Source organism: Protopterus annectens, chromosome 12.part0 (assembly GCF_019279795.1).
Source record: "Protopterus annectens isolate FY-2018-M chromosome 12.part0, PAN1.0, whole genome shotgun sequence".
NCBI lineage: Eukaryota > Metazoa > Chordata > Ceratodontiformes > Protopteridae > Protopterus > Protopterus annectens.
This window is the reverse complement of record NC_056746.1, coordinates 1096828728-1096852674: the sequence shown is the minus strand read 5'-3', so window position 1 is coordinate 1096852674 and position 23947 is coordinate 1096828728. Positions and strand designations below refer to the sequence as shown.

General features: G+C 37.2%; 1 protein-coding gene across 1 annotated transcript in view; it reads right to left on the bottom strand.

Annotated features, from left to right (window-relative positions):
• The window catches only part of EPB41L1 (erythrocyte membrane protein band 4.1 like 1), a gene marked incomplete in the record, with an annotated part of 2183009 nt that overhangs the window by 1778076 nt on the left and 380986 nt on the right, over nt 1-23947 (bottom strand).

Genomic DNA, 23947 nt, shown 5'->3' with positions numbered 1-23947 from the left:
TGATTACTATTTCTTGAATCCTTAGTATGATTACTTTCTTGAATCCTCAGTGTGATTACTATTTCTTGAATCCTTAGTGTGATTACTACTTCTTGAATCCTCAGTGTGATTACTATTTCTTGAATCCCTAGAGTGATTACTATTTCTTGACTCCTCAGTGTGATTACTATTTCTTGAATCCTTAGTATGATTGCTTTCTTGAATCCTCAGTGTGATTACTGTTTCTTGAATCCTTAGTGTGATTACTACTTCTTGAATCCTCAGTGTGATTACTATTTCTTGAATCCCTAGAGTGATTACTATTTCTTGACTCCTCAGTGTGATTACTATTTCTTGAATCCTTAGTATGATTACTTTCTTGAATCCTCAGTGTGATTACTATTTCTTGAATCCTTAGAGTGATTACTATTTCTTGAAGTAGAGTTAACACAAAGCAGAAGTACTTTTGAGCCATGGCTCTAAAGTAAAGCTCTCCTAGAATTGAATTAGATGCTGACAGTCTCGTATCCCCTTTGTAGACACATGCCATTATATCACCCTTTGTTATTTGAGCAGAACAGAGGGACAAGAGTTACAATACAGCTAAATAATAAGCCATCTCATTTGAGCTGAGGTTTGAGGCAAAGCTATATGCTTCCACTACTTGAGAAACAACATTAACATAATGTTACACATTCCTTAAAGATTAGTGTACAGAAAAATAAATATGTTCTAAGCCATGTGTATCTGTAAGTACATCCAGCTATTTTCCATTGTATCCCTTCAATGGGTTAATGGTAAAACTAAAACTTTACCCTATCCAGTCAAAAGTCACCAAGTATTCTAGTAACTCTATAAGGCTAATTAAGGCTGAGAGTCATTTTTAAGGCTTTAAAAATCATGACTTCTTCAAAATATTATTTGAGCTGCAATACTGTGAATCCAATCCAGAATTCAAAGGCTGTTTCCAAAATAATTACTTTAATTTCAATATGTGTGAACAAGATTTTTAATTTACAGTAAAATATTTTTTGAAAATTCCAGAAACATACTTGTTAAAAATGTGCTTTATCTTCCTCAAAGAAAAATATATTGAGCAACTGTCTGCCAACTCCCACAGTGCCTCTGCTGGAAAGCATCTCCCAAAACTGTAAAATATTCAGGAGAATTTCAAATGAATACATGTGATCTGTATTAAACTGCTGTCAAGTGACACTGTAACCAGGACAGCAAAGAGCATGACAGATGGCAACTTCTTTATACATAACATATTTTGTGAAGACTTTATTCCAAGGTGTTTTCTAGCTCGGGAGAAAAAAGAAAAGTTCCTGCATTTCTCAATAAATGGGAGCTATGGGGCTCAACACCTTCACTCTACTCTGACAGCCCTAAATCTCAGCAAAACACTACGCTTTTCTGCATGAAAGTCTATGACCTAACTGCCATAAAACTGTCAAAACACATGCATATCAAAACAAGTCAATTTTCTTGCTTACAGCGCAGAATATATGCTTTAAAATATGTTTATTAATGGAAAAAGCAGTTCCATTGCTACAATAAATACTTTACCTTTAGTCATTTTACACATTAGATGACATGCAAGCATTCAAGAGGTTCCGTAAAGGCCAGAAAGTCATGAGCACTGTTTAAAAAAGGGAGAAAGGAGGGCTACATTCCAACAGTTTAAAGCACAAAAGCTCTCTACTTCACATTTACACAGCTGTAGCAAAACAAGAACAACTGATTATTCTGAGCTTATTCCAGAGGCTTCTGAACTAAAAATCAATGTTTTTCTTGGCAAAATCAAGTAAAACAACGACATTTTCTGTGCGAAACACAGAAAATATTTTCTAGCTTGAAAGTGAAAAATAAATCAAGTGAACTCGAGAAGTTTTTTCTCATTTTTCTTTCCTAACCAGGTCAATCCCACTATACATAGGTTCCTTTTTTCAGTGGTGTGCTATTAAATGGCCCCCAGTGACATTAATTAAACTGCTGTTTCTATTTCTTTCCTAATATATTTACAACACTGGCTTATTGCCATATCTACCCAGCTGTGGAGACATGAAGATCTTGGGCGCCTTGACACCCTCTTGCCGAAGTAAATTTTGTGTGTGCGTGCATGTTTGTGTGTGTGTGTGTGTGTGTGTGTGTGTGTGTGTGTGTGTGTGTGTGTGTGTGTGTGTGTGTGTGTGTGTGTGTATTTTAAGTACTCCTCACAAATGTTGCCCTTCTTCCATAAACTTCACATTTCACCAGCTGTCCTGCTGTCACCAAGGATTACAGTCACAGCACAGTATCCCACTGATTCCCTTCTAGAAAGGCTGAGAAGGCCACTGTTCACTCATTATCCACCTCCCCACAATGGAATTGTGGATCCAAAGAATTTATGGCACCTGCCTCCTAGCAGAGTGACTGAACATTCTGACCTCAAGCCATTAGGCTACATTAACAGAGGACTCTGCATTTAGCATTACCAGCTTCATTTACCTCCCGCCTTTAGGAGCCACAGACACCAATTTAAGGGAAGTTCTGTTCAGTCTGTAGCTTCTACTTGATGGTGCTAACAGACAGCATTATAAACATAAGTGTATGATGATGGCTGAATGCCAATGATGTACACAACCCAGAGAAGCATTACAGCTAACCAAATGCAGCTGATTTACCACTTCTCTTATTCATCTTCCAACGTTTGCATACATTCTTGAAACAGTCATTATTTAGTATTATTTATCGACTTCAGTCCTCAATGAATTGCCAGAAAACCACAGATTTTATGTGGAACAGACCGAAAATAAGAGGCAAAAATCTGGACATTCTGTGAAAATGTGGACAGTTGAGAGGTATGCCCCATTTACAGTTGCAACTCATGTCATTTATTTCATCCGACCCACCTTGTCTCTGATACTGAGGGGTGCCCATGTTGCATTCCTAACTGTGTGGTGAGGAGGTCATCAGCATTACCCTCAAGCTTAATCCTTCCTCTGAGGTTTCCTCCATGGACTTGCCTTCTAAGTTAACTTAGTGGGGGCTTTGCATTAGCACATTTAACTTAACGGTCAGACCAGGCATGAAAACTTCAAAGCCTTTAATTTTTTTTTTAAATCCACTGGCTATTTCATTTAAGAGTCCTGAAAAGATATAGCATTCTGTCATTCCATTGTCTTTCTAAGTAGGTTACATAGAAGAAATTGTAAGCCAAACCCAAATAGTTGATAGTGACCTGACAGCCCCCCCCCCCCGTTCAAATTTACCTAAAAGGCATTTTATGAGCATAACTCATAATTTGTTGATTTGTTAGTACAAAAATTGAGAAATCAAAAGACAGCTGTAAAAAAAAAAAAAAAAAAAAAAAAAAGATCTAAGGAGATTTGTTGGGAATTCACATTGCCGTACCTTTCCCCAATTCACCAACTTTCCTTATATTGTGCTGCATGGTCCTCAACACAAAGACAAGCAACAACATGAAGGGCTGGCCTCAGGGCCGTGCTGAATGCTAATGAGGCATTTCATGGGAAGATGCATATGCTAATTAGCAATGTGTTCTCCCATTGGAAGTGCCTCCAAGAAGCTTCTACATGACCGAGCACTTCAAGGAATCATTTAGTCATGTAGTTTAGCATGGTCATCCCTACCATACTGTGCCACTGACTGTCTAATATGAACTTGGTGGCAGAAATCACTAGACACCAGGGATTACTCTTAAAATGTCATAATGATACCAATGGTAGTATGGGGATTGGGGGGGATGCAATAGATACCAAGAAAAACTTCTGAAAGTGACATAATGGCTGCAACAGCAAAATGGGGATTGGGGGTTGGAGAATGCACTACACACCAGGAATTAGCCTTTAAAGAGTCATAACAGCACCACAAGCAAAACAGGGATTGGGGAATCACTGGGCACCAGGGCTAATAAGCAAAGTGCCATAATGGCACCAACATCATAAAAGGGGTCTGGAATGGGGGATCCAGCAGATACCAGGGACTACTCATGGAATAAAGTGTCATACTGGCACTAATGGCAGTACAAGGATCAGTGGGTAGGGGAAACATTAGACTTCCAGGTTCTAATAGATATATGCCAAAATAGCACTTAAACTACTACAGGGTAGGGGGAGCCACAGGAGGGCAGCCAGGGTATGGCCAGGTACAGGGACTGTGGTGTGTGTGTGTGTGTGTGTGTGTGTGTGTGTGTGTGTGTGTGTGTGTGTGTGTGTGTGTGTGTGTGTGTGTGTGTGTGTGTGTGTGTGTGTGTGTGTGTGTGTGTGTGTGTGTGTGTGTGTGTTTTCACGTTTATGTATGTGGGAGTGTGTCAGAGAGTGACTGGAGTTAATGCCACTACCTACACAAGCAGCAGGTTACTATTACTATTGCTGATCTGCACTTCATGGTAGTAAATGTCATACAACAGACATGCAAATTAGCTGATAATGTGGCCTTACCTCATTGCAACTTACATGTCTCTGAACTGCAAATGAGCACACTGTGAGAGAAAGGCCTTAATGAATTTACAGGAATATCTGTTAAACAGAAGACATGTCTATAAAATCCCTTGGAAAACTGTGAAAACTAGATCTTTGAATAAAAAAAAATAGATCTCAAATCAGAAAAAAAACTTTTATAAAATCATGTAAATATAAAAATAATGAAGCAAAGTATAGGTAAATAAGGGAACAATAACAGCATGCAACAATTAGACCCCTGATAAATATTTTCAGAAGAAAAAAAAATTAATTACTTAAAAAAAAATCAACACATCATGCGAAAAAAATGGAAAGGGGCTGCCCTCGATGACTTCATCCAGGGATCTATGACATCACAAACAGCCTTTACTACTGCCCAAAAATCATTTTAGGTTGTCTCTTTTATCTTGGGATTGAAAAGGAGATCACTGCTTGTGATGGCAATCCAGTTTTTATAGCTGGCTCCTTTCCAGTTATACAGTATGACTTCCTAAAGAGGGATCAGACGCTACAATTTGAATAAGTGCAGACTAAAAAAATGATAAATGAGCAACCCCTTGGAAAGCCAACAGAAAGACAAATACAAAATCATAGTTCTTAATAAAAAGAAAGGACAAATCTAGCTGTTGAGTATATACTGAAAATAATGTACAGAGGATGAAAATGTTAGTTTCTTTTTGAATACGAATATTGCCGGCACATCTGGAAAGGCAGGAAAAAGGAAGGATGTAGCAAACCTAGAAGACTTGTAGAAAGGCAACTTAGAGATAAAAGAGAAACACAAAGAAGTAAACCTGCGAATCAATAATTCATGACAGGTAAAACTGTGTAAGGTAGGTTGCTGTCTTAAAAACAATAAGATCTGGAAAATCTCTGTATCTGCTCATGTATAATCAGTGAACAGCAGCCAAACGGTACGAGAAGGGACTGACTCACTGGAGCAAGGTGGTAAAGTGATGGAAAATCCAGGCAAGCATCGCAAATAGAAAAAAATAATAATCTCTTTTCCCAAGAAGCTGGTGAGGACATTTTTGGAGAAATGCATAAATATTTCCTTATTTTTTTTAATATTATGCCATTCTCCACCAACCATGGCCTTTAGTCTCCCCCCTTACAAACAAAAACACACACACATGCACACGCTCGCACTCTCTGCCCAAAGATTCTCCTCCCAACTTCTTTCCTTATAGTGTAAACAAATGGGGTTGGCAGTACAAACTCTGATCCCCCAGAATTCCAGCAGTAGTATTTTTTACTCTCTCGGCATCCTCAGACATCACTGCAATGCATCACTGGGGGGCCAGCAGTTGGCTGAGTGACGGGACAGCCTTCACTTCCAAAAGGATGCTACCTTTTATGAAGCACTACTGCCCAATGCCCTTGCAAATGCACTCATATCTCGGGACTTTACAAGGGATGCTGACGAAAGATGAGTCCCATAGGATGCCTATTTTCATACATCACAAGAAGGAACAGACAACATATATTATTCTTTTCCCTCTCCAGCTAGCCCACTGACACCCAAGCCCCTTCAACAGCATGGTTAATTGTGGCACTGGCAAGAACCCTGCTTTTTACTAGCAAGTTGGCCAATATTGTGTGCACCTCTAGAGATGCCATTTGTGCAAGAGCAAAGTAGAAATGCAGTCCTGATGACATCAAGTAAAATGTACAGGGTTTGTGGTATGAATTTTACATCTGTGAGTCTAATATCTGTGGAGACAACTCTACCATGAGCTACTGATATTTTCAGAGGACAATGACCTGGAGTGACGACATTATATTTTTTCTTTCAGGCAGTGCCGCCTGTGACCCTCATAACCTTACCATCTCTTACTATAAAAGTACACTGTAAAAAACACAATAAAACTATGCATTTACAGAAAAATCAAATGTGATAAAAATTATGAGCTATAATGCAAGGTGTGAATGGTATGTATACATGCCATGTTTTCATCCTGTGTCTGGGGCTATTGCTATTAAAATTAAACTATTCTCTGAAGAAATACCACTTATATTTTCTTGGATCCCAGTGACTACTGCCTACTTCTGTACATCAAGCAACTGTTACAGATTGCAGGTATCCTTGATCCCAGCAATGTGAACAAGCGTTTTAAATCATCCCAGCTGGCTACTTGCTCTGAGGATTTATCCTGTGACTCTGCAATGTCTATGAACTCATTATAAAAGGTCCATTCACTCTGGTGTTGTGAGTGAAAATGAACTATTACTTTAAACATGATATTGTTAATGGCTTTTTCATTATGCATTCTGCATTTTGGTGGTTTTAATTCTCTTTCAATGGTTAATGAAAGTTGCAATGCTTCAGACTCAGATTTTTCTCTTTATTTCTATGCTTGCCTGGTTTACACCACTGCATTACTGATTTTGTAGGGCACACCAACAGATTACTTCTTTTCAGCAGCAGCCTTGTCATGCGTACTGTGCATTTTCTTAATGGTGTGGGGAAAAAAAGACACTTTTTTTTTCTGAATGTGGGTTATAACATTCTACCACTTAAGTACTTTTACTCTCGGTTACTCATTAGATTTACTGTTTTCAGTGCATTTATTTGCTTCTGGTTGAAATGAGTTTTTTTGCTCTGATACATGTAGACTATATAGCTTTAAATATGCTAAGACTGGCCTACAAAAATTTGCATATCATGTGGCGTACTGCTTTCATGAAAAAAAATCAGAGTAAAGACCTCAAACAGGCTGAAAACACATCCACTGTATGTGTATTATTTACTGAACTTCCTAACAAACATCCAAATATTATATGGTCTTAGAAGTGAAGAAACATATTTATAGAAGTGAATAACTATATTTGTTTTGAGAATTTATGTGTTTAGAAGTACAGGGTATATGTTCAATTAAAAACATGGCAATATCCCACCACTAGGATTCATTTCAATACACATCAACATTTATTTTTTTACTTCCCCACAGGTCTCACCTAATGCTTCATCGATCTGTACCCAAATTGCACATTGACTCTGTAGGAGTGGAAGATGGCCATTCCCAGGCTAGGCAATGTCCATATGGCTTATTTTTCCTGCCTAGGAAGCCCTAATATCCCATCATTTCCCCCAGCAGTTAACGTCAGGTAGCAGGAAGTGGGTCAGTTTGCTGGTCCTGTGAGATGGCCTACCTCTTCCCAAGGCAGAGCTCCACCTCCCCTTTGATGTCAGGCTAAGCTCTCTGCATGCTGCCCTCCGAGGAAAGTATGCCTCTACATACATAATCTCCTCACTTGTGTATGTGTATGCTATGACAGCACATGCTCCCTAGGCCCATACTCCGCAGGGGTAATGCATAGTGCTCCCATTAGGTTCCACCCAAGTGGTGAGCCAGAGCTACTTCTCCTCACCCCAGTCACTAACTGAATTCAGGTCACCTATACCATTGTCAGAGTTTTATCCCTTTACACCATGCAGTTGGACGTCACTGCAAATCAACTCAGCATAAAACTGGAAGTAATGGATAATGAAAAAATACAGTGCACCACATTTTCATATCTGGGAAATAAACAGAATGTATATGATGATTGTATCTTTCTTGGAGAGGAGAAAGACAACATAACACACATCAGAAACAGGATGAAGAAATACTGTCATCCTAGAAAGAAATTGCCATTTATTCACAATGTGTTCATCACAGAGGCATAGGGTCTTATAGAAACAAATAGATACTTATGTTTCGGGATTCAAGACAAAGTCTACGAATTTGGCAAGTTTCACAATGCATTAAAAATGGATAGAGTTTTTTGTGGTTTAAGAAGTTGTCAACATGCAGACAATTTAAGAGACATAGTCTTGTTTCTTCAAAATTGAATGGGGAACGCTGCTGACAAGCAGCTTTAGTTTCCATTCAACGTGAACATTTTTTCCTAGTCATTTTATTACCCCATATACTTATGGGTAGTGTTTTAGATTTACACAATAACTGGCACAACCTCTGGTTATTATTTCTCTTCTTCAGTTTTGGATGTCCTGAGAATACTGTAAAATTCTGACAGAACTAGCCAGAGAAATATGGAAAACTTTCTTAAACTTGATGGCATCCTAGAAACCACAGGGGAAGTTAGAAGGATATGAACTTTATGACTTGTTTCTAGTCATGTTATTATGTAGATGCACCTGCAGTGTTTTAAATTTACTAAGAGGAAAAGAACTGACCTTACCAAATGCTGTGAATGTTAGCAGAGTGAGACAAATCACTATTATACAGTTAAAAAAATTATCGAAGGAAGTGAAAATGTTTAAGGTACAACTTGAAGCAAATAAAAAGGCAAATGAGAAACAAAGTAAGAATAAAATGTAACACTAATGTTGATGAGAAAACGTGACAGAAACGTGCACATGAAGCATGTCACAGTTAAAATCTAAGCTCTGTATATTAGCTATGGCAATACGCACAGGCTGAAGGCATGCCATATGCATTAAATCAGTTTTGTAGAAGTTGTGGTAAACATTACACAAAACAATGTCTACAAGGAAAGACAAGTGTGCTCAAAAGATTTTGTCAGCTGTAAATAGAGGCATGGAAAGGAGTTTTTTGCAGATGTTATTAAAGTGAAAAGATTTGATACAGGGACTCTGTAAATTCACTGAAGGCACTAAGACAACAGTGTAAGTCAGACTGAATTAATAAGCAAAGTGTTGAATCTGACATACACAGATGCACATTGCATGTTATCTGAAGCACTTTTGAAGCACTGAAACTAAAATGCACAACAAATTAGCATAGTGCACATTGTTAGCATATTCAGGGCACCAAGTAAAATTTTATGAGTTAGTTGCGTACATTTAATGTGCCATTAGTAGGGTAATTAGACTTGTTTTTGGTATTCCAACAGCATTAAATGTGATCCAGAGAGCTGTTATACAGGTAATTGGAAGCTTAAAAGGAAAATATAGATGATGATATTAGTAGGACCAGGCACAAAGAAAGAGTGACACAGAAACTAAGTAGATTAAGACAATATAACTTAAAGTTAAATGACATCAAATGTACATATAAAAGTGGATGAACAAGTCTGAAATATGTGTATCATATTCTAATGCCAGAGGAATTAAAGACTGATACAGAAAAAAGTCAGAGTAACTGCGCAGATGTCAAAGGCAGAAGACAAGCTACTTTTAGAAGGGATTCTAGGAATGATGTAGCATGCTACCTTATTTGTATTTAATATGTCTGAGATAATTATGCCTCTCAGGAAACTGTTAGAGCAAGACATTGTCTGGAAATTTACTAAGAACAAGAACAGAATTTTAAAATGTTGAAAAATCTAGTTATTATAATTTTTATTTTAAGATATTATGATGTGGATAAGCATTTCTGTTGCAAATACATATCTGTCTGTGAGGCAGGAGCATTTGCAGATGCACAAAGGGATATGTTTAAATAGAAACATAATTTTCAGCAGTATCATATGGATGCCAGACATTTCAAGCATTTCTCTGATAAAGAAGTTACAATAATGAGCTGGCCTAAGCAAAAATTACAGGTAATGAACAATGCAGTAGGAATGGTGTCCCCATTGGGGCAGATGTCTCAGGTGCCATTTTATAGAGGTGCCGAGCAAACTGACAGTTTACACAGCATCACAGTGATGATCATATCATGATTACTGTAATGACAACTTGTAAACTATTGGCTGTTATTTTCTTTTAAAGGGTGCAATAAGTTATTAGATTGTTACATAATAATGTATTTCTTCCATGTGAATAAGTTGTATGACAGCAAGATGTCACTGAATGATCATTAATGCAATTTCCTACAGGCGAAGGGTGGTAAGCCTTTCTGCTACAGCACAGATAATGAAAGACATTCAATTTTATTTTTCTTCTGAGGAATATAAACATTGTACCCAGTATTTAATGATCAAAGCTGACAAAAATAGTACGTTGTCAACTGAGAAAAATAACATTGAGAGAATATATGAATCACATCTAGGAACATTAAAGTGCAAAGAAATAACAATAGATACAATGTACTAAATACCACTTCACATACAGTAAGTGCAGAGTTGTGACATATGCAATGTACAATATTACAACAATCCAAAAGAATTAATGACAGCAGTCCAGTACTGGGGCATCAGAGTAGTCACGTAGGCAGTGTCAGTTCTAAGAAGCAACAAAACTTATATCTGTGGATTATTACTTTAAGTTTCTTTAAATAATCAGTCTTAAAAACATAACAAGTACCACTATAATTACAGTATTAGTTATTGACAAAGGGATACCTGAGGTTGCCATACCTGACAATAATATGCAGCATAAAAATCAGGAATTGAGAATTACTGTGTATAAGTGGGAATTTAAATAGCAAATAAAGAACAGATAACTTAAAGTCAACACTGTCTGCAAACAAATAGAGAAGTGAAAAGAATTATCCAAACAGTGAAAAAATCTCATGAGAAAGGGGTGTGGCATATGCACATTGTCACCTCACAGTTTTGAAATATAGGAAAACTCCATTGAAGGGACCTGTACCTTTAAAATCAGCACTGAAATTACTTGGTTGGATTTTTTTGATTTATTGGTTATGTTATATAATGGGTTGCGTTTTACTGTGTTTTATGGCCTGGTGAAGCACCAATGAGCATGAAAGCACTTAGCTATTAAAGTTTTATTTGTTTTAGCCGTGTTGGTCAGTCCTTTCTTTTTATTGTAAGTTTGCTTATGCATGAAAACTCAGAACTGTCATCGACTCACAATATGACACCTATATTCCTCACCATCCTGGTGTCAGGACCACAGTCTTAAATTCAGTCCAAAGTAGTGCAGCACTTTGCTTTTTTAGAAGTAAGACCACCCTTGCACATACCTCTCAATGAGCATATATTGAAAATAGTTATATCTCTTGAAATGTAAGCACATCTAGCCAAAAATCTGTGCATCTAATTAGTATAAAATGTGTATACTAAATAGTACATAACTCTTCCCACTTCCAGCAGGATTGAGTGATTCTGCTCAGAAACTCAAGGTTTAAAAAAACGGAGACTGACAAAAAAAGACTCAATAATATAATCATACTACATAAGATAGTGTAAAATATGTAGACCTTAATAAAGGAGAGTGCAAAAATCCACCTCACAAGGTCATTTCTTTTTTTGCTTCTGAAAAAGGGAGATGTAACATGTGGGCCCACTTTCTTTAAATTATCTGTCCTATCAATATGTTGGTCATATAGTCTGGTTTCTTATGTACTAAATAGTTTCAAAAGTTTGTGTGATGGGGGGTTCAGAAAATTATGTGAAGGAATGAATCAAGCCTGAAAATAGGAAATAGGAACAGACCTCAAAAAATAGGTCTTTATGTTAAGGTGTAAATCAGTCTTGAAGATAGACACTTACTTTCAAAATGGGTCTATGTGCGCGGGCTGTTCCCACACCTATTTCATATATGATAACCCCCTCAAAATAGGTACTTTTATAAGCAATCTGGGTACATTCATGTACAACAAACGCTCTTTTGACCTCTACATATCAGCTGTTAGGAACTCCTTCAACCTAGTACAATTAATAACTAAAGAGATATCCTCCAGGTCCAAAGAAGCTATTGCCCTCTCTGCTTCTCACTCATCAGACCGTACTAAAATATAATGCTCCCTTTAGCATGCATTTATCCAGGCATAACATATTATCCAATCAGAAAAACCACAAACTTCTACACCAAGAAAATCTCAGACATAAGCTCCCTAAGCAATGCATAACATTTGAAGCACTCTCACTTCACATTATTTCCTCAGACTTCTCCATGAAAAGCTCTGCTTAGCACACAATGCAAAACTACCCTGTCCTGCATGACCTTTTACATGTTCATAAAATAGGCAACACCACCTAAACCCCAGAATCAATTTAAAAAGTTCTAAATCTACATTGTGATACATACCTCCCAATAAGGATCCCTACCTAGGGAATACCTCCCAATAAGGATTCCTACCTAGGGAATACCTCCTAATAAGGATCCCTACCTAGGGAATACCTCCCAATAAGGATTCCTACCTAGGGAATACCTCCTAATAAGGATCCCTACCTAGGGAATACCTCCCAATAAGGATTCCTACCTAGGGAATACCTCCTAATAAGGATCCCTACCTAGGGAATATGCTCACTTTCCCTAGCAGAATAACACCAGAACTCTCTTTAAATCCAACCTGGATGAGTAGATGGGGATCTGTAAATTCAACCCCTATCTAGATCTTCAGACCCTTATGGTCGGCGGAAGGAAGTAGTAGGAACTCTAGTAGCCAGGCTCCTAGCAAGCTACTCCACTGATAATCTACTACATACCTATAAACCTACAAACCTATATCTAAAGCTTGTGTCTTCTATTAAACATTTAAATTCTGTTGTCACCTGCTGTTGGCAACACATAAAGACATAACTCGTTATAAGCACTGCATGCATTGAAGAAGTCATGATATTTGACTTCATCATGATTCCTGCTTAAATTTATGTACCTAAACACTGAAGTCTCCTCATTTAAATAATGTATTTTAACAAGATAACAAAGTGAAGGCAACACTTACAAAACTATAATAGTCTATGCACTGTGCAGGCACCCTCCCATACACAAACTTAGGCTTGTATGCACCCCAAGCTTTGGGGTGTCCTAGACCTGTCCCAGCAGACATGCATGAGTGAAAAACAGACAAAAAGGAAATAAAGGGTCACCCTACAGTGTAAAAAGGTTAGGACATTTCATTTTTTAAATAATTCTACTGTATGTTCTCCATATATTATGGTGCCCTCATAGGTAATCCATAGTGAAGCATATTTTTAGCACTCAGGCTTTGCCCTATTATCAGACCTTGACTCTTACACTTGTGGATGACTTATTAGTCAATACCACAGTGCACTGCATGGGCATTAGTACTACTGAGTTATGCATACAGATAATTGTCTTGCAGTTCCGACCCTGTATTTGCCAGAATTTTGAACTATAACTAGTAATTAATAAACTAGCTCTAAAGATGATCCAAATGATTGTGCAATGCTAAATTTTAAAGCAAGATGAAGTGTAGTGTATCTGGGTAGATTTTTTTCTGTGTTAGAAACAGCACAAAATCATTCTCTTGTCAAATGAAAAATAAAGAACAGATACCTATTTAAGTGAAGCACGTCAGTTTATGTTGCTATATTTTATAACATCTGCTGTAAAGCAAACTTCTACTATAACTAGGAAAATATATGCACATGTTTAGAGGCCCATCTACAGTCAACAGCAAGGATTCTACAGACTCCTTGGGATCCCATCAGTACTTTCTTTGTGCAGTCATACATGAGTTCATTTTTTGATTGACATAATAGGAAAGCGGAAGCAAAGGATAGTATTTTTAAAACTTAACCTGAGTTTGTGTCATTTGTTTTGAACTGAAAGTCAAGGGTTATACAGACTGAGGAATAACAGTGTTTAGAAGGAATTAGGTACAGTGCAACAAAAATAAAAGAGGGATATGTAGACCAGCAGAAAAGCTATAAATCATCCATCCCAAGAGACTTACATCAGAGAAGAAAGAAAAAAAGTAAGGTTTCACTCTGCAGTGGCATTGTTTAAAAGGGTAAAACGCTACTTTTTTTTTTTTAAATAATGGCATTGTATGTATTATCATATGCCCTCATAAGGCAGTGGCCACAACTGACAACTAGCACAGTAAAGAGCCACCAATACTTTTTAGTCTCTATTAGCCCTAAACACTGACACTGTCTAATGACATACTCAGATAACATGCAACATAGATGTTTACAAAATGGTGTCAACTGGTCTTATAAATAAAGAAAAACTTCTGGCCTGCAGAATACTATCGGCCATCTGGGAATGTAATTGGAACCCATAAAATAAAACCATCCTGTCAAGCATTACAACTAAGTTTCATGTGACAATCATTCTGTCCAGAGGCTGCATTCCCAACCAGATTGTCACAACCATGTCATGTGTAGATTAACTATTGCCAGTGCGGCCCCAGCCCTGTGCCACGTGACCTGGAAGCATAAAAAACTAATTAAAGTGATACTCCTGTTTTTCACCAGCACTATTGTAATTCAGAAAAATATACAAAGTATTACTGTTAAAACAGAAAAAATGCAACATGTCAAAAAGTAACTGTAATCATAGTTAATGTTGTCTGTAATAAGTCAAGCCACTATTGCTTTTTTACCAAGTACGTTTATAACAAAACATTTTATTAATACTGTTATTTACACACATAACTGATACACATCTACCGACCAATGCAAGCTTTACACCTATGCAAGCACACTGTAAAATGAAGGAACTCAGTTAAAGAAACATAACAACTTGACAGTTACAATATAATATTCAACTTCATCCCCACATTCTATTAAAATTACTGTTCAGTATACTCTTTTTTAAGCATTTGCACTAAGGATTGTATTAGAAAACACTTTAAATGAGAGCAAATTACATCCTCTTCCCCAGAGATTACATATGTCATTATTCTTACTTTAAATACCTCCTTTACAAAGATCATAACTAGCACAACATCTTCCTGCCCTGCTCTTCACTCTCCCCTCTCCTTCATTGTTGCACCAGCTATATTTCTTTAATTTTCTTAACATATTTAAGACTGTTCATCTCCCTTCCTCACAAAGGGGTATAACCTCCTGCTTCTCTTTCACTAAGCTTACAAGTGTTAGTGCAAGTTAAAGTTTATTAAAGTGCTTGCAAATATAAGCACTATAAAAACACAAATAGAACAATGCAAAGGGTGAAAGAATATATTTTAATAGTGAAAATTAAGTAAAATGATTTGGAAGTAATGAATATCCTTAGTCTGAAGGGAAGCAAAATGAATTATGTAAAACATGGCATGTAACTGCCAAATGTCTAGTGAAGTATCACATTTATCAAAGGCATACAACTCAGAAATAAAAATGACAAAAAAAAAAATAAAAAAAAAAATGTCTTTAAACTGTATCATGCAACTGTCTCTACAATCACATTTCATCCCAATCTGGAAGGTTACAAATCCTCTTGAAACAGATCAACAAGCATCAATGTCCAACTGCAAGGGAGTTCTATACACAGATTAATTCTCATGTCTTTAATAGTTTTTAAAATGTTTCCACTTCCAAAATATGTTTACATCCTTGCACTTTTTTCCTCACATATTAAACACCTTCTTCCCACCATGGGCTCACCTCTTCAACAATCACAATGTTTAATACCATGTGTCTGGTGCATTCTTGAACTCCAGCATCACTTTTTATTCCAGTGTCTCCACAGCACAGTTACTCAAAGCATCTACCATCATTAAAATAAAATAAAACTCCTTACATTATCTTCAGTCATATCTCCTCTGTTTTCTACTTCAGACTGCACCACCATGTTCTTCGGTTGTACTTTTCCGAATCATGTAGTTGCTCTATTTTTTTTTTTTTTTAATCGAAGCAGTATTAGACTTTAATGGCAGAAAAGGATTTCTTTTCCCACCCAAGTCTACTAGTCTCTACCAACAATGAAACTTCAGATGTAAATGTTTTTCCTTTTCCCCTTAAAACCGCCACATATCTGTCCTGTGCATTTCTGAATTCCAATTACTATTTTTTTCAGGAATTCTGTTTTTGACATTCCCTCTGATTTTCTGCAATGACTGTGCCAAATTAATTTCCCTGCCGAGCAAAAGTTGGTAATAGCACAGTTATCATAGAGGCAGCCATTAGAGAATTTATCACTTATGACCTACCCCACCTCTCGGAGAGGCTATGCATATATGCAGAAGCATGAGCTTGCTACAGTTTCCCCAATAAGCATGAGCATTTTCACAAATGGGCATGTGATAAAGGCTACTTCGCAAACCTAACTTGGTAGTGCCACGTGCATGTCCTGGGCTATATACCACGTGCTATACACCCATCATAGTTGGTGTCAGTGGCATTCACCTAAGTTATATACTACGTGCTATACAGCCATCATCTAAATGGTTCAGTGACATACCCCTGAGCTATATACCATGTGATGTGCACCCATCATCTAACTGGTGTCAGAGACATGCCCCTGTGCTATATACTATTATACTATGTGATGTGCACCCATCATCTAATTGGTGTCAGTGACATGCCTTTGAGCTGCATACCATGTGATGTGCACCCATCATCTAACTGGTGTCAGTGACATGCCCCTGAGCTATATACCATGTGATTTGTGCACCCATCATCTAATTAGTGTCAGTGACATGCCCCTGAGCTGTATACCATGTGATGTGCACCCATCATCTAATTGGTGTCAGTGATATGCTCCTGAGCTATATACCATGTGGTATGCACCCATCATCTAATTAGTGTCAGTGACATGCCCCTGAACTGTATACCATGTGATGTGCACCCATCATCTAATTGGTGTCAGTGATATGCTCCTGAGCTATATACCATGTGGTATGCACCATCATCTAATTAGTGTCAGTGACATGCCCCTGAACTGTATACCATGTGATGTGCACCCATCATCTAATTGGTGTCAGTGACATGCCCCTGAGCTATACACCACTTGCTGTACACCCATCATCTAGCTGGTGTCAGTGTCGCGCCCCTGAGCTATATACCATGTGATGTGCACCCATCATCTAACTGGTGTCAGTGATATGCTCCTGATCTATATACCATATGGTATGCACCCATCATCTAATTAGTGTCAGTGACATGCCCCTGAACTGTATACCATGTGATGTGCACCCATCCTCTAATTGGTGTCAGTGACATGCCCCTGAGCTATACACCACTTGCTGTACACCCATCATCTAGCTGGTGTCAGTAAATTGTTCAGTTTCTCTCTTCCCTGCACCTGGAGGGAAGAAGAAGTACCAGTTGTTGAATACAATCTTCTCCTGCCACCTCCACTAGTTTACAAGTTAATAATCAAACTCAAGTCATTTGGGTAACAGGCAGGGCTTTATCCCATAGAACTGACATAATTCTATTGCTGTTGCTGACCCTATTACTGCTTTAGGAAGTCTGTTTTATTGCCTATGAAATGCTTTCTCGTTTCTTTCCAGATCCATCTGGTCAACAATGACTGACTGCATTGCTGTATTTATTTTTTAATTTCAAAAATAAGATATCCTCTTTGAGCATACATTCCCTCAATTCTACCATCCCACTTCCAGCTTTGTTCTTCCAGTATACACATGATGAACTCATCTAGTCATTTTTCTGCATCACCTGTGGTACAGATTACCTATTACTTTTGTTCCTGTTATCGAAACCACCTTATCTAAGGAAGTTACCTTACTTTTTCTTTGTTTAATCGCACAGATTATTAGCTGCCATAGCTTAACCAAGATGAGTATTTTTTTCTTCAATTCTGCAACTTCTTATAAATTACCCTTACAATACAATTTTGTATTATGAAAGCAGCCAGATTTTCTCCTTCGAAAGCCACTGCTGCATAATGATGACAAAAAAACATACCTAATACTGACCTCTACCCATGGCATCTTACTTAGCAGACTTCATTTGCCATGACCATCTGTGGCCTATTATGCCAATGTTTCATTGATGCTACTACCTTAGGTCCGTCTCATAACTACTATTAAATACTTGTTCACTATCCTACAGTCTGACATCTCCTAATTTGCTCACTAACCTATAGTGTGGTACCATACTTGAATGTCTTATACTAAATTCTAAGCAGGGTACCATCACACAACTCTTTCACATCTAATGTACTGGTCACTTCCTCTACAAAAAGTCATCTCCTGACCTGCTAAGCACAAACTCTTCAATCCAAAAACTCAAGAATAATATTAGTAAACTTAAACATGGATAACACAGCTAACATCTTCTTTTGCCACACCTCCCCCCAAATATGGGGGATTTTGCACCCATATTCTCTTTAACTATGGTGCTGCGGTAGCGTTGTCGCCTCACAGCAAGACGTTGTCCCGTTCGATTCTCAGCTAGAGCGTCTTCTGTGTGGAGGCATGCGTGAATGGGGCATGCCTTCGTTGAAGGTTGTGCGTCAGAGCTGGTAACCCGGTGCGTAAAAATCCACTACCAATCATTAGCGGACAGGAGTTCCGCTGTGGCGACCCCTAACCGGGAAAAGCCGAAAGACACAAAGCATTCTCTTTAACTATACTAACTCAGTGGTTGTACAACTGCGGATAAAAGAGAAACATCCTGCAAGACTAAAAATGGTAGGTCCAAAAGCTGCAATCTCATAGTAAAACGAAACAGAAACAGAAAGTATGAAGTGGTAACACTGGGAAAATACGATCTGGGAAATAACAGTCACACAGTTAGTTAGTCACTACATGAGGGATAACCACACTGGTTGCCTAGCGAAAGAAATTACTGTATTTTTTATTTATTTATTTTTTTTTGCATGTTCTTCCTGTTGCATATCCAAGGTATTCCTGTGCCGATTTCCAGATAACTCTAGAATGCTGTCCTTTAACACTGCCTGCAGAATTAGCCTCAGTGTCAAGGTCAAGTGGACAGGCTGATAATCTCCAGTCACTGACTTATTCTGCTTCATGCTGTTAATGATTTGCTAATTTTCTGTCACTTTTTAATTAATCTATTTGGGAATGCAAGTATGTTACTATAGGAAAACATGTAAATGATTTGATTACCTCTGCAGTAGTCAGTAATCATTTTTCTAACATTTTTCAACCATTAGATATAAGACAAACTCTCCTTGAAATATAATTCCTTCCTTTCTGATGATAAGACAGCTCAGCACATCAATGATGTCACTGTATTGTTTGCACTGATTAATCAATCTTTTGCCATGTTTTTAAATACAAATAGCAAATAACATGAATAAAACTACCCCTGAAAAGTCCCCAAGCTACCCTGAGTTTATCTAGAGAAAACTGAAGTTCCTGCTAGAGATCACGCTATCGTACCAACTGCAGATCCACATAATCTGTCTGTCAGACTGTTAAAAATGTAAGCAAGATGTTTGTAGTTATCCCCAGATAATTTCACAGCAGTGTGCAAACCCATTATAAAAATGCTGACTAGTAAAGAAGAAAGCTGTTTTTCTGAAGCTACAAATCTCAAAAGTGATTAAAGAACATTTGGCCTGATGGCTTCACTCCAGTAAGAAAGTTATAGCATTTATGATGCAGCTTTACTTGCAATTCCATCTTTCTTTAGCAGCTGTTAGAAAACATTTTATACATTAAGCACTGTCAGCTTCAAATTAGATTACTCTGATATGGACTTCTAGCATCCCACTAATATTTAACTGAAACCACCTACCTTTTCAAACTGTTTATAACAGAGGGGAAAGGAAAATTAGTACATCCCACATATACACACATGCAAAAACTCATATCACGAAGCTGCACTTTTCTTCTGGAAATACATTTTCCTTGTTTTTCAAGAGGAAGTAAATGGGAAGAGAAATGCAGAATGGACAAAAAAGGAAATCATTATCAATTTTGTGTGCGTGTGTGTGTGTGTGTGTGTGTGTGTGTGTGTGTGTGTGTGTGTGTGTGTGTGTGTGTGTGTGTGTGTGTGTGTGTGTGTGCGTGTGTGTGTGTGTGTGTGTGTGTGTGTGTGTGTGTGTGTGTATCTATATGTGTCATCCTGTAAGTTGAACAGGATACACAGACAAGTTTCACAGTAGACCTTATATAGCTTGCATATTCAGACTTGGTCAATGTTAACATTAAGTGCAAAGCATTTGACAGAGTAAGCTGGGATTTTATGAGCAGAGCAATGGAAGTATTTGCATTCCCTGATAAAATTATAAGGTTGATTAGGAGGATATATGAAGGATCGGAGGTGAAAATAAAAGTGGCTGGAGTCCTCTCTAATAACCTCCGCTTCAGCCGAGGAACCAGGCAAGGGTGTCCTCTCTGCCTTTTATCTGTATTATATTTAGAACCACCGGCAAAGAAAATAATGGCCTCAGGAATTCAAGGTTATAATTGGTGTGCTAGTCAAGAAAAGCTGGCTCTATTTGCGGATGACATTATTTTATATCTGACAAAACCAGAATTGGACTTTACAGTACTGTGGAACATACTGAGACAGTATCAAACCTTTTCAGGGTACACAATTAATGAAACTAAAACAAAAGCAATAGCAGTAAATTATGTATCCAGATGCAAATTGGTTCAGCAATATCCATACTTATGAGGACATGATAAAATGAAGTATTTAGGCATATGGATTAAAAATGATTCCAGTGTGGCAGCTAAGGATATGCGGGAAGAGACTTAATGAAAGATACTACAAAAACTGAGAAAATGGGAGCTCTGTTATATGGCTATCGATAGTAAGATACAAGCAGTTAAAATGTTTTTAGTCCAATTAGTCTTAACACTGGTCAGGCATATTTTTATCAACCACAGGAGAAGTTGTGCATAGCAATTAATAAAGAGCTGAAGAATTCTATCTGGGAGGGGAAGATGGCAAGAGTCAAGGGGGATAAGCTTATTCTTCCAATAGAACAAGGCAGATTGGGATTACCCGAGTTGAAGGGGTATTTCAGAGCTACACAGCTAAGGCTCCTACACAAAGTACAAGCAGAAAACTATAATTCAAAGTAGAAAGAGATGATGATGATGAAATGGGGGGCGGGGGCTGAAGTGACAGGGAGAGACAGGGATTTTGGATGCAGACCATTAAGGTGAATAACAATAATCATACAGAATATTTATTTATAAAGTAGCAGAAGGTCTTTTAAGAACTAAGCCAACATGGGAATGGATAAAGGACATTCTGCCGATAGGGATGACTGCAATTAGGGATACAGACAAAAAGTAAGAGGGGGCAGGAATATAGTGGAGGAAACTGGTAAAGGAAAGGTATTGGGAGGGAGGAAATAACTAGAGGGAAAGGTAATAGAATGGGAAGATGCCAAGAACTTATTTCAACTGCAAACTAGAGATTGCCTTCCATATCAATGACTGACCTCAGAGTATAGGCAAACATAAAGAAATAGGGAGTCCTAAATGAAAGACCAGCACTGGTAGATTCTTTACTAGAATCATGAACAGAAGTTGCCGTTAAAAAAGGAATAATTAGTAGATCATATAAAATATTGCATGATAACTATAAGAATCAATCAGAGGAGGGTATGAAGATTTGGGAAGAGAGATTAGATAAGCAATTCACAAAGAAACAATGGGGTGAACATATGTATGTCTCCCAAATATGCAACAAAATCTAAAAGATTTAGGAACTTCGCCTGGAAGTGTTAACATAAATATTTTTTATATCCCAAGCAGACTTCAAAGATTTTTTCCTCAGGCAGACAGCAAATGTTGGAGGGGTGATGGGGAAGAAAGAGGTAACTGGGAACATATTTTCTAGGAGTGTAATGAGTTGGCAGACTTTAAAGATTCCCTGCAGATTACCCTGTTGGAGATGCTGGGTAAGCAAACTGGAGTAACTAGGGAAATTATTTTTTGAGCTATGATACAGAATCAGAATTGCCTAGACATAGTAAGGCCTTGCTGAGTCTAATTATGATGGCTGCCAAAAAAGCAATTACTAGAAGATGGAAATCAAAGTCTAATCCAACTTCATTAGTAGTGAAGATTTTAACAAAGATAAAAATACTGGAACTGAGATCTTAACACGAGCAAATTAAATAGGAAAAAATAGGAAATGTGGGATCAATACATGCAGAGGAGGAACAACGTTTAAAAGAAGGCATGATTTGAATGAGCTATGTAATGGTTGACTACAATGACTGGATGTGTTAAAAGTGACGTATAATATTTGCCGCTACAGCTATGTCGGCACGGTTTGGAATGTATAATGTTTGCAACTGATAAAAAAATGTTTACCATTAAGTGCTGTCTGTCTGCTTCAAATTATAATACTGAGTATATTATGATAAGTAGGTTACATTTTCAGTTAGCATATCACCGAAAACATCTTTTCTTTTACTGAAAGTAAACAGAGAAAGAAGAGAGTGTGTTAAAACACCCCTGAATCAGAGTTCAGATAAACTGTTATACTAAGTTTTAATTTGCCTTATAGGCAAAGGCCAGGTCATACATAGGGGCACAGTACCAAACCTGCATTCAATAGCTAAGACTCAAACCAAGGTCCTCTATATCTCTTGTTTGGCTGCTCTACTGCTACATTATTGAGGAGGGAAAGAACTGGCCATGGTGCTGAAGCATCATCTCTCCCCTTGCAATTTACAGAGTCAGAAGTTCTTTTTTAATAGTTGCCAGTTGTTTCAAGCTATAGTTGGCCAACACATAGTTAGACTTATATTCAAAGTGTGTACCAGTTGGAAAGAGACGAGGCACTTTGCCTGACTACAACAGTGGTACAAATCTTTCCTCTAAAATTTAGTAAACATTGCTCTGGAAAGCATGACTGTGTACAGGACACCTAGGCAAAATTAATAACAAATTTAAGTGAGTTGGGGACTTACATTCTCATTTTAGATATTTCTGCAGACAGTGCAATTTGCATAAAATATCACCTTCACAAACATTAATCTGCCCATAAAAATCGACATTCAGATATGGTACATTTGACCTTAGAATATGAAGAGCAAAGAAATGTCATCAGTCAGCCCTCCAAATTATTAAAATCTGGCAGAAAAATGTCTAGAAATTGAATAGAAGGGTACCCACATGATTAAATATTAGTCCTTGCCATTAAATGTCTTACACAGCTAGGATTACGTTATACAACTACGGATGTTTATTTTTTCCTTTCGATACTGAAGGTACACATTGGCAGAATTGCAAAGCTGGTTAGTTGGCACATGCTGCACTGCAGGTCGACAAGACACTTGTTAAACTGCTATGCTAAGTGTGACTTCATTTCCTGAGAATCAGAAGAGGATCAAGGCATGACATACATTACTACCACATAGTAGAAATGTTTTCCCTTATGTTTTCATGTATCCTCAATATTAAATGTATTTAACAAAGGAATAGTGTGAGGTGACAAATCCGTTGTTTTATTTGCATATCGCATATAACATCTATTTCATACAAATCTCTTTGGCACAGATATATATGCATATATATATAAAAATAAATATAAATATTACTCTGTTATCATATGTTAGTGTACACACACACATATTCATATATATATATATATATATATATATATATATATATATATATCTCATATATATATATATATATATATATATATATATGTACACACACACACACACACATATATATGTGTGTGTGTGTGTGTGTGTGTGTGTGTGTGTGTGTACATATCTATGTGTGTGTATGGTGTGTGTGTGTGTGTGTGTGTGTGTGTGTGTGTGTATATATATATGTACAGATATAGATATACACATGAGTATATACATCTATACCTACATATATATATATATATATACATATATATATATATATATACACACATATATATATATACATATATATATATATATATATATATATATATATATACATATATATATATATATATATACACACACACACACACACACACACACACACACACATATATATATATATATATATATATATATATATATATATATATATATATCA